Here is a 12569-nt window from a genome sequence, read left to right as displayed (position 1 = left end):
CCAAATAAATTAAGAAAAGATGATATTTCCATGTAATCATAACTAGCAGTTTGTGTTCTCATGGAGCTTGAATATGAAAATTGCTGTTATTAATGTCTACTATTAATTTTTTCATTCTCTATCTTTAGCTCATGTGTGGAAGCCATTAAGAAAACATCCTAAATCACTGAATAGGTAATATAAGAAATATTTTTAGAGGAAGTTAAATTTGTTCGTTATTTTTCTCTTTATCTCATGAAGCATTTGAAAGGGAATCCACCACACCAGCCTTTATCAAAGTAATGCTGGATAACAGGGACAGTCTCTTTTTCTGTGAAACATGAATCAAAAATTATCTGAATGAGTCTAAATGAGACGGAAAAACCACATCCATAAATCTCTGCTCTTTTGTGCCAAGATACCTGGTAATTTAGAACGCTGATCAGTGTGGTAATGGTTCAGGGAATTATTATTATTTTTTTAGCCTCTTGCTGCTGAGGATCTCATTACTTCTTACAATTTCTGCATCTGATAGAGACAAAACCAGAAATATCCTTTTAGTGGCTGAAGAGTATATAGTGAACATTATTTTAGCACATAGAAGTGTTCTGAGGGGGAAAAAAAGAACCAAGAACACCTATGGATACAAGGACAGTCTCTGGTCTTCTGGAAACTGAGGATGTAGGTGCTTCTATAATATCTGTTTACTATTAACTTCAATTCATTCAAGCTAAAATAAACTGCATAAATGAGTGACCAAATACCTAACCATCTTATTAAGCCAATGAGTAAGTTGTTCACTATGCCTTTCCAGCCATAACTAAGCTCTTCATTCATAGCCCACAGATTTTCATTGCATAACTAGCTGGTATCATCACTTGAGGCTCTACACAGAGTAATTAGGGAAAAGACACTAAATCAAACTAAAAGAACTCTGGTAGAATTGAATTCTGCTCAAAAAGGTGCAAAAAAATCAAGGGTGATTTATGGCAAATGCTAGGTGCAGCTTTAGTTCCTAAAGCTCACCCTTCCCAGACACCTTCAAAGATGTCCATTCAGGAATGGAGAGAATTCCAAAGCAGAAAATGTGGAACCACCCAAATGGATGTTACAAATGATGGCACAACTTACACAAGAATAAATGTGAAAACAACATAAAATTGTCATGTCAGGTATATTTGAGAACCACAAGAAAGTGAGTTTGATTAGAGGAATCCAGAAGCTAAATCTACAAAGATGGTGCCAGCAGAACTGCGATGGGCAATTATGAAAAAGCTAAGAAGAATGGATCCTAACTTGGATACTACGGTAAGGGTTGTGTGTGTGTGTGTGTGTGCGCGCGTGCGTGCGTGCGTGCGTGCGTGTGTGTGTGTGTGTTAGCAAATCACATCTGTGTCTTGGAAAGACAACATTAGTAGTGGACATCTGAGAAGAAGAGAGACTAAACTGTACTGTGAGAAGAAATAAGTCTTGGCCAAAATAAATATCATTTAAGTATATAGAAACATCTTTCAGTTAAATCTATATTAAATAGGAGTTATTAAGCTAAATAAACCTGAGTAATTAGAAAAAATAAAAGATGCAGGGAGTATTTGTTTAGGAAATAAGTGAGGGTCATTTCTTTTTATATTTTTTATTGTAAAGATACTGTACAGAGGGGGTTACAGTTACATGAGTAAGGTAATGAGTCCATTTCCTATCCAGCATTGTTACCCCCTCCTTTGTTTTTCCCCCACCATCCGTTCCCTCCCACCTCCCCAACTCCTCCCTCCCACCCCTCAGGCACCTCCCTCCCCCTCAAGTTGTAAAGTTCATTTTCAACATAATGTCTGGTACATCTCATTGTTACAATGGGTCAACTTTTATCCTTGTTTCAGCGATTTGTTAGTTCCCTTCCCCTCCCCAAATTAGAAAATGTATATACAAGATGCAGGGCACAGGAATCAAATACAGTGAAAACAGGGGTTATAACATGGGGAAGAACATATAAAAGGAACAAAAAGCACCACATTGTACCTTAAAAACAACAGCGACAAAGATAAAACCTCTTGTGTCCCTATCTTGGGGTTCACTTAGCATCATCTTATCTTGTCATATGTACATAGCTTTTGATCTTTTCTGATTGTCTAGTAAAATTATCCTAGATGTATACTAGTTATTACAAATAAGGGAAGCCATGGTACCTATGTTTCTTTGGGTCTGGCTTACTTCACTTAATATAATTTTTCCAAGTCTTTACATTTCCTAACAAATGGGGCAATGTCATTCTTTTTGATGGAAGCATAGAATTCCATTATATATAGTATATTATATAGTATATATATAATATATATTATTTTTCAATGTGGTATATATATATATATAGTGATATATATACCACACATTGAAAAATAACCATATTTCAGTTTGCTATCACAATGAGTGAAAATGAGACCTCAATAGATATTTGAGACTTAATCTAAGAGAATAGTAAAGGATTTTTTAAAAGATGTTATGAGAAATGTCAGTCTAGGGCTAAGGAGAGGTCATGTTCAAAAATAAAACAGTAGTCAACAGATTATAGAAAAAACACCTTTAGTAAGCACTTGCTTCCAGAAATGCTACTATGTACTTCACATGTATTATTTTTTAAATTAAAAATATTCATTAACTTAAAAAATACCTTTTATCACTGAAGGACTCAGGATCAGGAAGAAATGCTCAAAATCATAAGGTTAGCCAGTGGTAAGCCAAGATCCAAAAATTAGTAGATACTCAGTTTAATTTCAGCTTAATAAATTTAAGTGCTTTAAGGAGACCTCTTATTCGCTCACATCTAGGATGAATAGTTGTTGATCAAACCAGGGATCATTTTAAAAGTGATGCCTATAACCTTAATGTTTCATTTTAACTTGAAATGCACATACAGAAATCTTCAGATTTTGAAGTAAGCTCTTGCTCTTTTTTTTTTTTGTAGCAGTAGTGGGTATTAAGATTTGAACTAAAAGACTCACATTCTACCTTTTATGCCATGCCTCCAACCCTGTGGTTTTTTTCTGGTTATTTAGGAGTTGAAATCTCATCAATTTTTCTTTGCAGGCTGGCTTAAGACCATGGCCCTCCAGATCTCCTGAGTAGCTGGGACTGCAGGTGTGAGCCACCAGCACCTGGCTATAAGATCTGTTCTTTTAGTAATGTATCTACCGATAGAGATATAAATCAGCCACCTTAACTATGCCTATTATCCAGTGTGCATGATACTGATTTGTATTAATAAAGAGGAAATACATATATTTCCCATTTCCATTCTTCACTTAATTTGACAATGTTTAGGCATTCACGTATGTCAAGTCTTTCCAAAGCATTCAACCTAATTTTCAAAAGTTACAGCCTTTTTTTTTCCTTTTCACTCAAAATCTAACCCATGTGTTCAATATTTTAGTAGTAAGTAAATACTATTAGTAATAAGTATTCTTCGAATAGGAAAAAACTACTCTTCCGTGGTAATAACTCAACTTTACTGGTTGAGAAATAATCACAAGTAAGAAAGCAGCTCAATTTTTAGGAGCAGAAGTGTGCCAACACTCATGAAACAGTTATCTGAAATGTCCCAAGAATGCTCAGAATCACCCGGCTTCAGTCCACATGTGCCACAAGGGACTAACATCCATTAGGGAGCTGATGAGATGCACTGAGGGCTTTTGCCCTCATTTTATGTCATGAAAATCACTATTTAGAATGATAATTCTAAATTACAAACATTTTTGAGCATATGAATCATAAAACAACAAGACTGGTTCTTGCCTATTAAGGATTTTAAGATCTAGTCATTGAAGGATTGGAGGTAGAGCCCTCAATGGTAAAAATATGTACCTAACAAGCACAAGACCCTCAGTGTAATCCCCAGTACTGCCAAAGAGAGAAGAGAAAAGATCTAGCCTTTGGACAGAAATACCTTGAATCATTGGGAAAACATGCAAAATATTATTTGAGTACTTATGAATGCTCTCTTGCACTACTCTAAAGGTAGTGCCTGTATGATTTCATAATTAGATTTCTTTTTGGGGGGAGGGGTCTGGTCGTGGGGCCTGAACTCTGGGCCTGGGCTCTGTCCCTCAGCTCTTCAGCTCAAGGCGAGCACTCTACCACTTGAGCCACAGTGCCACTTCCGGCTTTTTTTCTTTTTTGCTTATGTGGTGCTGAGGAATCAAACCCAGGGCCTCAGGCATGCAAGGCAGCTCTACCACTGAGCCACCTTCCCAGCCCCCCTGTATGATTTCATAATAATCCCTGTGGTTAACATTATTTAAATGCACATCACCCATGGAAAACATGAAAGAACTAAGGAAAATTTCAAATCCAGGCTAACTGCAGATCTAGGTGATTACCTGGTAGGTAATAGCTTTTGTGCCATACATCCAATTTTTTCTGATTTTTATCCTCAAAAATTATTCTTCAGGAAGTGGCACTGTAGCTCAAGCGGTAGAGCACTCACCTTGAGCTGAAGAGCTGAGGGATAGTGCCCAAGCCCAGAGTTCAAGCCCCACGACTGACAAAAAAAATTATTCTTCAAAATAGACAGTTAGATGGTAGATAGACAAATAAAATGGAGATATATGTATAACATATATAATAATATTACATATATGTATCTACATACATATGTGTATATGGCCTCATTTATATTATATGTGTTTATACAGCTTTGTTATTTATTTACTTAGAGGCATATCCTATCCAACAGAAGTAGGACATATCAGACATAGAAAAATACACATCAGGTTACCACCATACTCTTTACCTATGCACTGCTCATTACATCATGATTTACAAATAACTATGTGTTAGTCTGCATGAAAAGACCTGATGTTAGAAAAACAAATTGTATAACTCTAACACAAAGTGTGTGTTAAGATCTTGATCAAATCACAGGATACTATAACCTAAGTTAACAAATTTCTCTCATTCCCCTTCTCCCCCCAAAGATAGAAGCTGATCACTGGAGGCTCACACCTGTAATTCTAGTTAGTCGGGAGGCTGAGATCTCAGGAAAGTCTGTGAGACTCTTATCTTCAATTAACCATGAAGAAGCCACAAGTGGATAGTGGCTCAAGTAGTAAAGTGCTATCCCTAAGCAAAGAAAACTCAGAGACAGGCCCTGAGTTCAAGCCCCAGTATCAGCACAAACAAACAATCAATAAATAAATAATATTTAGATGATTTATCCAACATGCTATTACAGAAAAAATTAATGCAATGAATAAATTAAAAGCACTAATAATTCCATGTTTAGATATAATCTATTAGCATTTCTCTTACAGAAAGGTTATTTAAGGTAGATTGGCAATCAAACAATTGAATCATTAAGAAACTGCAATTTTTTATGAGAAGAAATATTTTTGTGACTTTATGGTTTGTCATCTTTATCAGTGATTCAAGTGATAAGAATTTGAAGGAAATTCTACAGAAGTGAGAAACATTTCTTGGCTTTCCTCCTGTATCTTCCTGGCTGTTGCTTCTTACTTTCCTTGGCACATTTCTCTCTTCTAAAAAGTAATGTTTGTTTGTCTCAAGCCCGGAATTGAGCATTCTCTTCTTCTTACTTTATATTTTCCCTGAAGTATTCTCATCCACTCCCACAGTTTTCAGTTTTCATCATGCATGTTGAGTATGCTTTATACAAAAGGCTTAGGACAAAACTTGCTTCAGATTTCAGAGGTTTTTAGAGGAATGTGGGGGGGCACGTGTGTGTGTGTGTGTGTGTGTGTGTGTGTGTGTGTGTGTGTGTGTGTGAGTACGCGCGCGCGCCTGCGTGTAGTGGAGCTTAAACTCAGGACCTGGCTGCTTGGACTTTAGCTTTTTCAAGGATAGCACTCCACTACTTGAACTACAGATCAACTTTCAGTTGTCTGCTGGCTAATTGAAGATGAGAGTTTCATGGACTTTCCTGCACTGGCTAGCTTTGAACCTCAGTGCTCAGATATCAGCCTCCTAGAGTTGCTAGGACTACAGGTATAAGTCACCAGTGTCTGGCTAAAGGGATTAAAGTTTTAGAAATACAGGACAGGACAGGTTAGTGACTGGGAAAGGTGGGAATGATTATAAAAAGGCAATAGTTGGAAGCCAGGCGCCAGTGGCTCATGTCTGTAATCCTAGCTACTCAGGAGGCTGAGATCTGAGAATCATGGCTCAAACCTAGCCTGGACAAGAAAGTCTGTGAGATTCTTATATCCAATTAACTACCAAAAAACTAGAAATATAGCTGTGGTTCAAGTGGTAGAGTTCCAGCCTTGAGCAAAATTTTAAAAAAATAAAAATGGGGATAGCACCTAAGTCCTGAGTTCAAATCATAAGACTGATACTACATACACACACACACACAGACACACAGACACACAGACACACACACACACACACACACATACATACATACATACAAAAACAATAGCTGTAAATGCTCAAATGACAAACATCTAGAGCTAAGTAGAAATTGTATCATTAGGGAACAAAATTATGCTGGGTAGTTTAACTCTTTAGGAGTTCAACTGAAGTGATCTGTCAATCGACATAGGTAAATGTTAACAGACTATGGGAGCTAACTACCATTTTGCTTTAGAAGTAGAGTGTATTTATATTAGTTAAATTCATTCCAATATATGTGTTTGCTCTCAAATAGAGACAAACCTAAAATCAACAATGTGAAGTATAGCATACAATCTGAAGGTCTCATAGCATTTACTAAGTGGATATTAATACTGCACACACACCTTACTACATGAAACTTTTTATTTAATGAGCATCAAATCCAATACACTATCTTTTATTTTTGCTGCTCCAACTTGTGTGAAAAGCTAAGAACACCTACAACTTTTCTCCTCACATTAAACATGGGAAATAGTTGTTCATATCTCTCCTTATGTATTTTGGATACATAAAATGAACACCAATTATATATTGAATTATATTCACCAAAACAAAAATGAAATGCCATTATGAGATAAATCAAACTTATTTTGTATTAAAGTATATAAAGTTCTATATGTTAGCTTTAGAAATTAGTCTTTTAACTACAATTTCTTCTGAATTGTGAGATTTTTAAGTCATTGATTAAAGTTGTGGGATTTTTTTAAATAAAAAAGCAACAAATTCTCTTATCAGAGTCTTTAGATAAAAATTAAAATGCAATTAAATCCATAATTTTTCTATTCCTAGAATGTCACAATCAACATGCTATTCTTTTTTTAATTTTTAAATGCTTCTTTGATTATGAACCTACAATCATTTTTAACAAAAATTATATCTTGTAATCCATTTGATAATTCTGTTTATGCTGTGGTTTGGATAATGTCTCTGAGAACGTACATGGTGAAACTTTGGCCCAATTCATGGTGCCATTAGAGAACAATGAAATGTTTAAGGAATGGGGTCTCATCAGAAGAAGTAGGAACGTATGCTGTTAAGATCCTAGCCCCTTATTTTCCTCTCCTCACCAATCTCTACTGTAAAGTGTATAATCCTGCTCCTCCACTTACCATTGCTATGACATACTATGGTGCCACAAGCCCAGAGCAACCGTGGTCCAAATGAAGCTTTCCTCTTTTTAATTTGTTTATCTCAGATATTTGGCAGTGATGGAAAGCTAGATAACACAGTTCAAAATAGCAATGCATTGAAAGAGAAACATGTATGTGTATTGATTTAGATACTATTCTATTACATAAAGGTACCAATTTCCAATCTTGGACATTCGCATTTTTCTCAAGAGTTGGCTACAATTAACAGAACTAGGACTAACTATTTTGAACACCATTATTTATTTCCTTAGGATAAATTTCTGAAAGTGGAGTGGCTTTATAACAAATATATGAAAAACATCTAGCAGAAAGTCTGTGGCAATTTATACTATCACCAGTGATTTGTTTCCAGGACTAAAATCTAAAATAGTTTGATTTTTTTGTTTTCCCTTTTTTGTTTTGACCCCGGGGCTTACATAGAGCAATGTCTCCCAGTCATTTTGCTTTTCCTTTGGTTTTTGGATAGGGTCTCATGCTAACTGTCCAACTTGGCATCCAACTATGGTCTCCTTCTTTCTGCCTCCTTAATAGCTGAGATTAATGGCAAGTAAACCATGCTTGGGCCCTCCAATCCATCTCATTTAATTCTCTAGCTGTTAGACAACTAAGCAGAGAATTTATTTCTTTTTCTTCCAAAAGTAGGCATGAGAAGCTCTAGCTACTGACAACTGAGCAACCTACAGGTTCATTTCCTACATGGCCTACCTTCAATCAGACTATCCTCCCCAATTCATTGGATGGTGCTTGATGCAAAGAAACTTACAACATCTTGGGTTAAAGATGGCTACTGAGTTGTTTCAAAATTTGGGATACCTAGATGTGAGGTTTTAGGGATGACTATCCTAATCTCCCTTGGTCTGGAAGAGGTAAGAGGAGAAATGTGCTTGTTGAGATAAGCATTTACTCATTTATTTTAGTGTCTGACTGGTTAGGTCATTAAGGGAGAAGTGACTTTTTTTAATGGGTCCATAAGGAGAAATGAGTGCACAGCAGAAGAGCAGGATGTGGGGAGAAGGGGACTGGTAGAACTCTGATGTCTTCCTTGGTTAACACATGCTGCCTTAGTGTCTGGCAGGCTACTTCTCCCAGATTCTACATCACTGAATTTCCTTAAGTGTGTCCAACAAGGAAATGTATCAAAGTCTCTGCTCTCCATGAAGCTAATAATATTAAAGCTGCAATTCGATTCTTGGGATTCAGAGCTCAGAGGCCAAACGATCTCTGTTGGCCTCCCCAACTAGCTACACAATGAATGCCCACCAAAGACTACAGGATGCTTTCAAAAATAAGTCACATACTTAACACTGCAAACAGTCCTCTCCTTCAACCTTGGCAGGCAGCAGTGGTGATTAAGGTTTATTTAATCTGCATTAAAGTAACGCCTTCAGTCAACTCCAAAGAAATGTGAAGATAAAGGCATCTTCCTCAGTTACTGCTAAATACTTTGTTCCCTGAAATCATCTAACTACAACCTCACTGTCATTTCTGTGCTCTACTGAAAAGTTCACAAAGTCAGGGCAGACACATTTCCCGCTTATCAGGATTAGCCAGCACTGTCCAAGAACTTGACTTTGAAGTGCTTGATTATCCAGCCAGAGAGGGAAATTCTCCAAAAGATTACAAAGAGGGAAAGTATTTTCACTGTGACCTGGTTAAAAACTAAGGCAGAGTGAATAAGCAGACACAAGGAGAAGAGCAAAAGGCTGACATTGCAATAAGCACTGGAAAGACACAAGAGGTGAGGTGTTAGATAATCTCTTTTTTAAAAAATCAGAACCTTTATTTGTTCACCCTATTTACTCTGTATGCTTGGGAAATTTTTAAACCATCAAATGACCAAGCCCAATTAAAATTATTTCCCTCTTCCCTCCTTCCTTCCAAAAAAAAAAAATTCACTGAAAAAAAAAACCCTTCTCTACACCATTATTGCACATCTAATTATAGCTTGCACTACTTAGGGCTCTGAGCAGAATCATTTTAAGATGAAGATTTTCTTTGCTCCGTAGAAGAAGGACAAAATGTTCTGGGTTTTTTTTGTTTGTTTGTTTTATTGTGTTTTTTGGAAGATATAGATTGTCAAATGAATGCGACTTGAAATAAGATCTGCTTTTACACTGCTGGAAACAGACCCAGTGACCTCCGGTCTCCAGTCTCCACCACCACACCCACCGGCCTCTATTTCATGTTTCACCCTGGCGGGTCCCCAGGATACCAAGCTACACAACTCCCTCCCATTAGCTGCGGGAACCCAGAATATCCATGGCAACCAGTCTGTAACCCCAGGGAGAAGGCAGCAGAATTGAAAGGCTCCATTCTGTTCCCGACATCCACAGCTCAGTGAATTGACAGCTTGGCGGTTCCTTAGTTCCATTTGATTAGAATGCACTTGTTTTTTCCTTCTTCCTTTGTATCATCTTTGTACCTGTGGCGGTCTCAGTCACCCTTGAGGAATTTTTTTTTAATGAGTATTTCCCCTCCCTCTCAACCACCTTTGCACCCATCGGAATCATCATCCTTAGACACCCCTTGCTTTGTAGCATATTTTTCTAAAGGAAACACAACATAGTTCTGCTGTAAGTCTGTCTGCCTTTCTATTTATATATATATATATATATACACATATATATATTTGTATATGTATATATACATATACACATAGAGAGAATATATATAATCATATATATATATATATATATATATCCCATGGTTGGTATGCATGTAATGCAACTTACAAATCAATATCTGATTTCAAGCAGTTCAATTCATTTGTGTGACATGATCTTATAAAAACTGGCAGAGAGCTAAGCAAATACATACAATTTTATCATGAAATTAAATTGTAGCATCAAATAACTATAATCATGTTTAAGTCATTGTTGTGTGCCACCGATATTTAGACAGCATAACAGATTGCACAGTGTTCTCGCTGTTTGCCAATGGAGCTTGAATAACTAATTTGCACTCCATGCCCTGTGGAATGGCAGCTGAGTCCCAGTGGATATGGGGAGAACTTGACAGAAGCGGACCATTTGGTCTACAGAATCAAAATGAGACAGAAATGCTATGTATGGTGCACAGTCTACAGTCATATGTTGCATTCATAGTTGCCTAATTAATAGGATGGCAAAAAGAGGTCAATCTGGCCATCATCACTTCTTAACCCCTCTTGGTAATGTAGACATCTTCTAAAGCTAATAAGCGATGTAGGTTCTCCTCCCCGGGGAATGAACGGATGTGTGAAATGGGAAGTTAAAGATGACATTCTGTGTCACTCAGAGTTTTGGCAGACATGTTAAAGGAAGAGAATATGGTTGGCATTCCCTAAATGGTAACTAGAGGAATCCCACTGTCCCTGAGGAGCATCAGGCTTTCCACAGGGACCAGTGTGCACAGATGGCTTTAAGGAATTCATTTCTAGATTCTCAACCTATTTTTTGTGAAGTTTCTTCTGTTAAAAAAAAAATGTGCTTCTTTCAGAAGCTCCACTCCCGTGTTTTACAGGAAAGTCAAAAATCTCACCCTTCCCTATTTTCTTGGGTTGTGAGCAATCCCATTATCCCAAATAGAAACAAGTTAGGTAACCATACCTGTAAAGTTGCTTTTCATCAAAGCCCAGGGTTTGAGTTATAATAGTATATTTTGTGTAGTTTCCAAAAGGGCAAAACATGAAAAGTTTTAAGCTTAACAGACTGACATTATAACACCAAGTAAAATGAATATAAGCACAAGATAACTAGGGCATTCTGACATTTACTCTGCATTTTATCAAAGGAAAAATTAACAATGCTGGTTAGTGCACAGTAAGGAAGACCTTATTAAGGCCATTATAATAGGCTCCAGGACCACCACAAAGAGGTCTTGTAGTGACAGAGATTGGGTTCAAGTCTGAACACAGTATTATGGTTCAACTCTAAACAGGTAGAATGTATAGCCAAGAATCAAGGTGGAAAGTCAGATGGAAGATTTTTAAGAAAACACGTCAGTAACATGCTAGATAGCCTTTTTGTCATCATGGCAAATATCTCAGAGAACAGCTAAAAAGGAGGAAAAAATTATTTTGGCTTATTGTTTGAGACGTTTCACTCCAGTGCTGTGGAATATCATGGTGACAAGAGCATGTGATGGAGCAAAGATACTTGCCTCCTTGAACCCAGGGAGCAGAAAGAGAGGAAGGGACCAGGTATAACGTTTAAAGTCTGTCCTCAGTGATCAGCTTCCTCCAGGGAGGTCCTGACTCCTGCAGCTTCCACCACTTCTCAAAAATTGTGCCAAAAGAGCTATAGTGCCTAGACTTCAGCCCCAAAGCCTCAAGGAAAAACTTCATATTCAAACCATGACAATCAATGAGGGAGGTTTTGGCTAAACTGACCAAACAGATTTTTTTATACAAGACAGACCAGGTGACTACATATCACTTGAGACATTGTGGAGGCTGAGGATCTCGATTAGATATATAGAATGGAAGGATCCCACTGAACCAATTTAGCACTGCTCTTTTATAAAGCATGATCCCACAAGAAAGTGTACCGGTAGGCCAAGGAGAAGTATCAAAAGAAATTTGATTCAAATCTGGACAGGCAAAGAATCTCTGTCAATGTTAGAAAAATACCTTTCTTAACTTTGACCAAAACATTATTGAATTCTCTAAATATTTATTTGATTTTCACTCCTCACTGACATGCATTAGTTACAGTACTTCTCTCCTCAGTTACATTCTCCTATTATATACTTAAGTCACTTGAATTTACTTGATAGAAAGGTATAGTCAATTTCACTGAAAATAATATAAATAAGCTTTGCAATGAATCTCTTGAAGCCCATACTTAACCCTTAGTTCAATGCTGTTGATTTCCTCTAAACACTAACCAGGACTTAAAAAAAAATGTAAGAAAGAGAAGGAAAAAGAGAAGGGGAGGAAGAAGGGGAGGTGAGGAGGAAGAAAGGAGGTATGGAGGAGGGGAGGGAAAGGAGAAGGAAAGTGTGGAGAAGGAAGGCAGGAAGGAGAAAGAGCAATATAATCACTTTAAAAGGAAGATT

Source organism: Dipodomys ordii, unplaced genomic scaffold (genome assembly GCF_000151885.1).
Source record: "Dipodomys ordii isolate 6190 unplaced genomic scaffold, Dord_2.0 Scaffold1, whole genome shotgun sequence".
In the NCBI taxonomy this organism is placed as follows: domain Eukaryota; kingdom Metazoa; phylum Chordata; class Mammalia; order Rodentia; family Heteromyidae; genus Dipodomys; species Dipodomys ordii.
The sequence above is the reverse complement of the archived record's forward strand: the minus strand, read 5'-3'. Positions refer to the sequence as shown.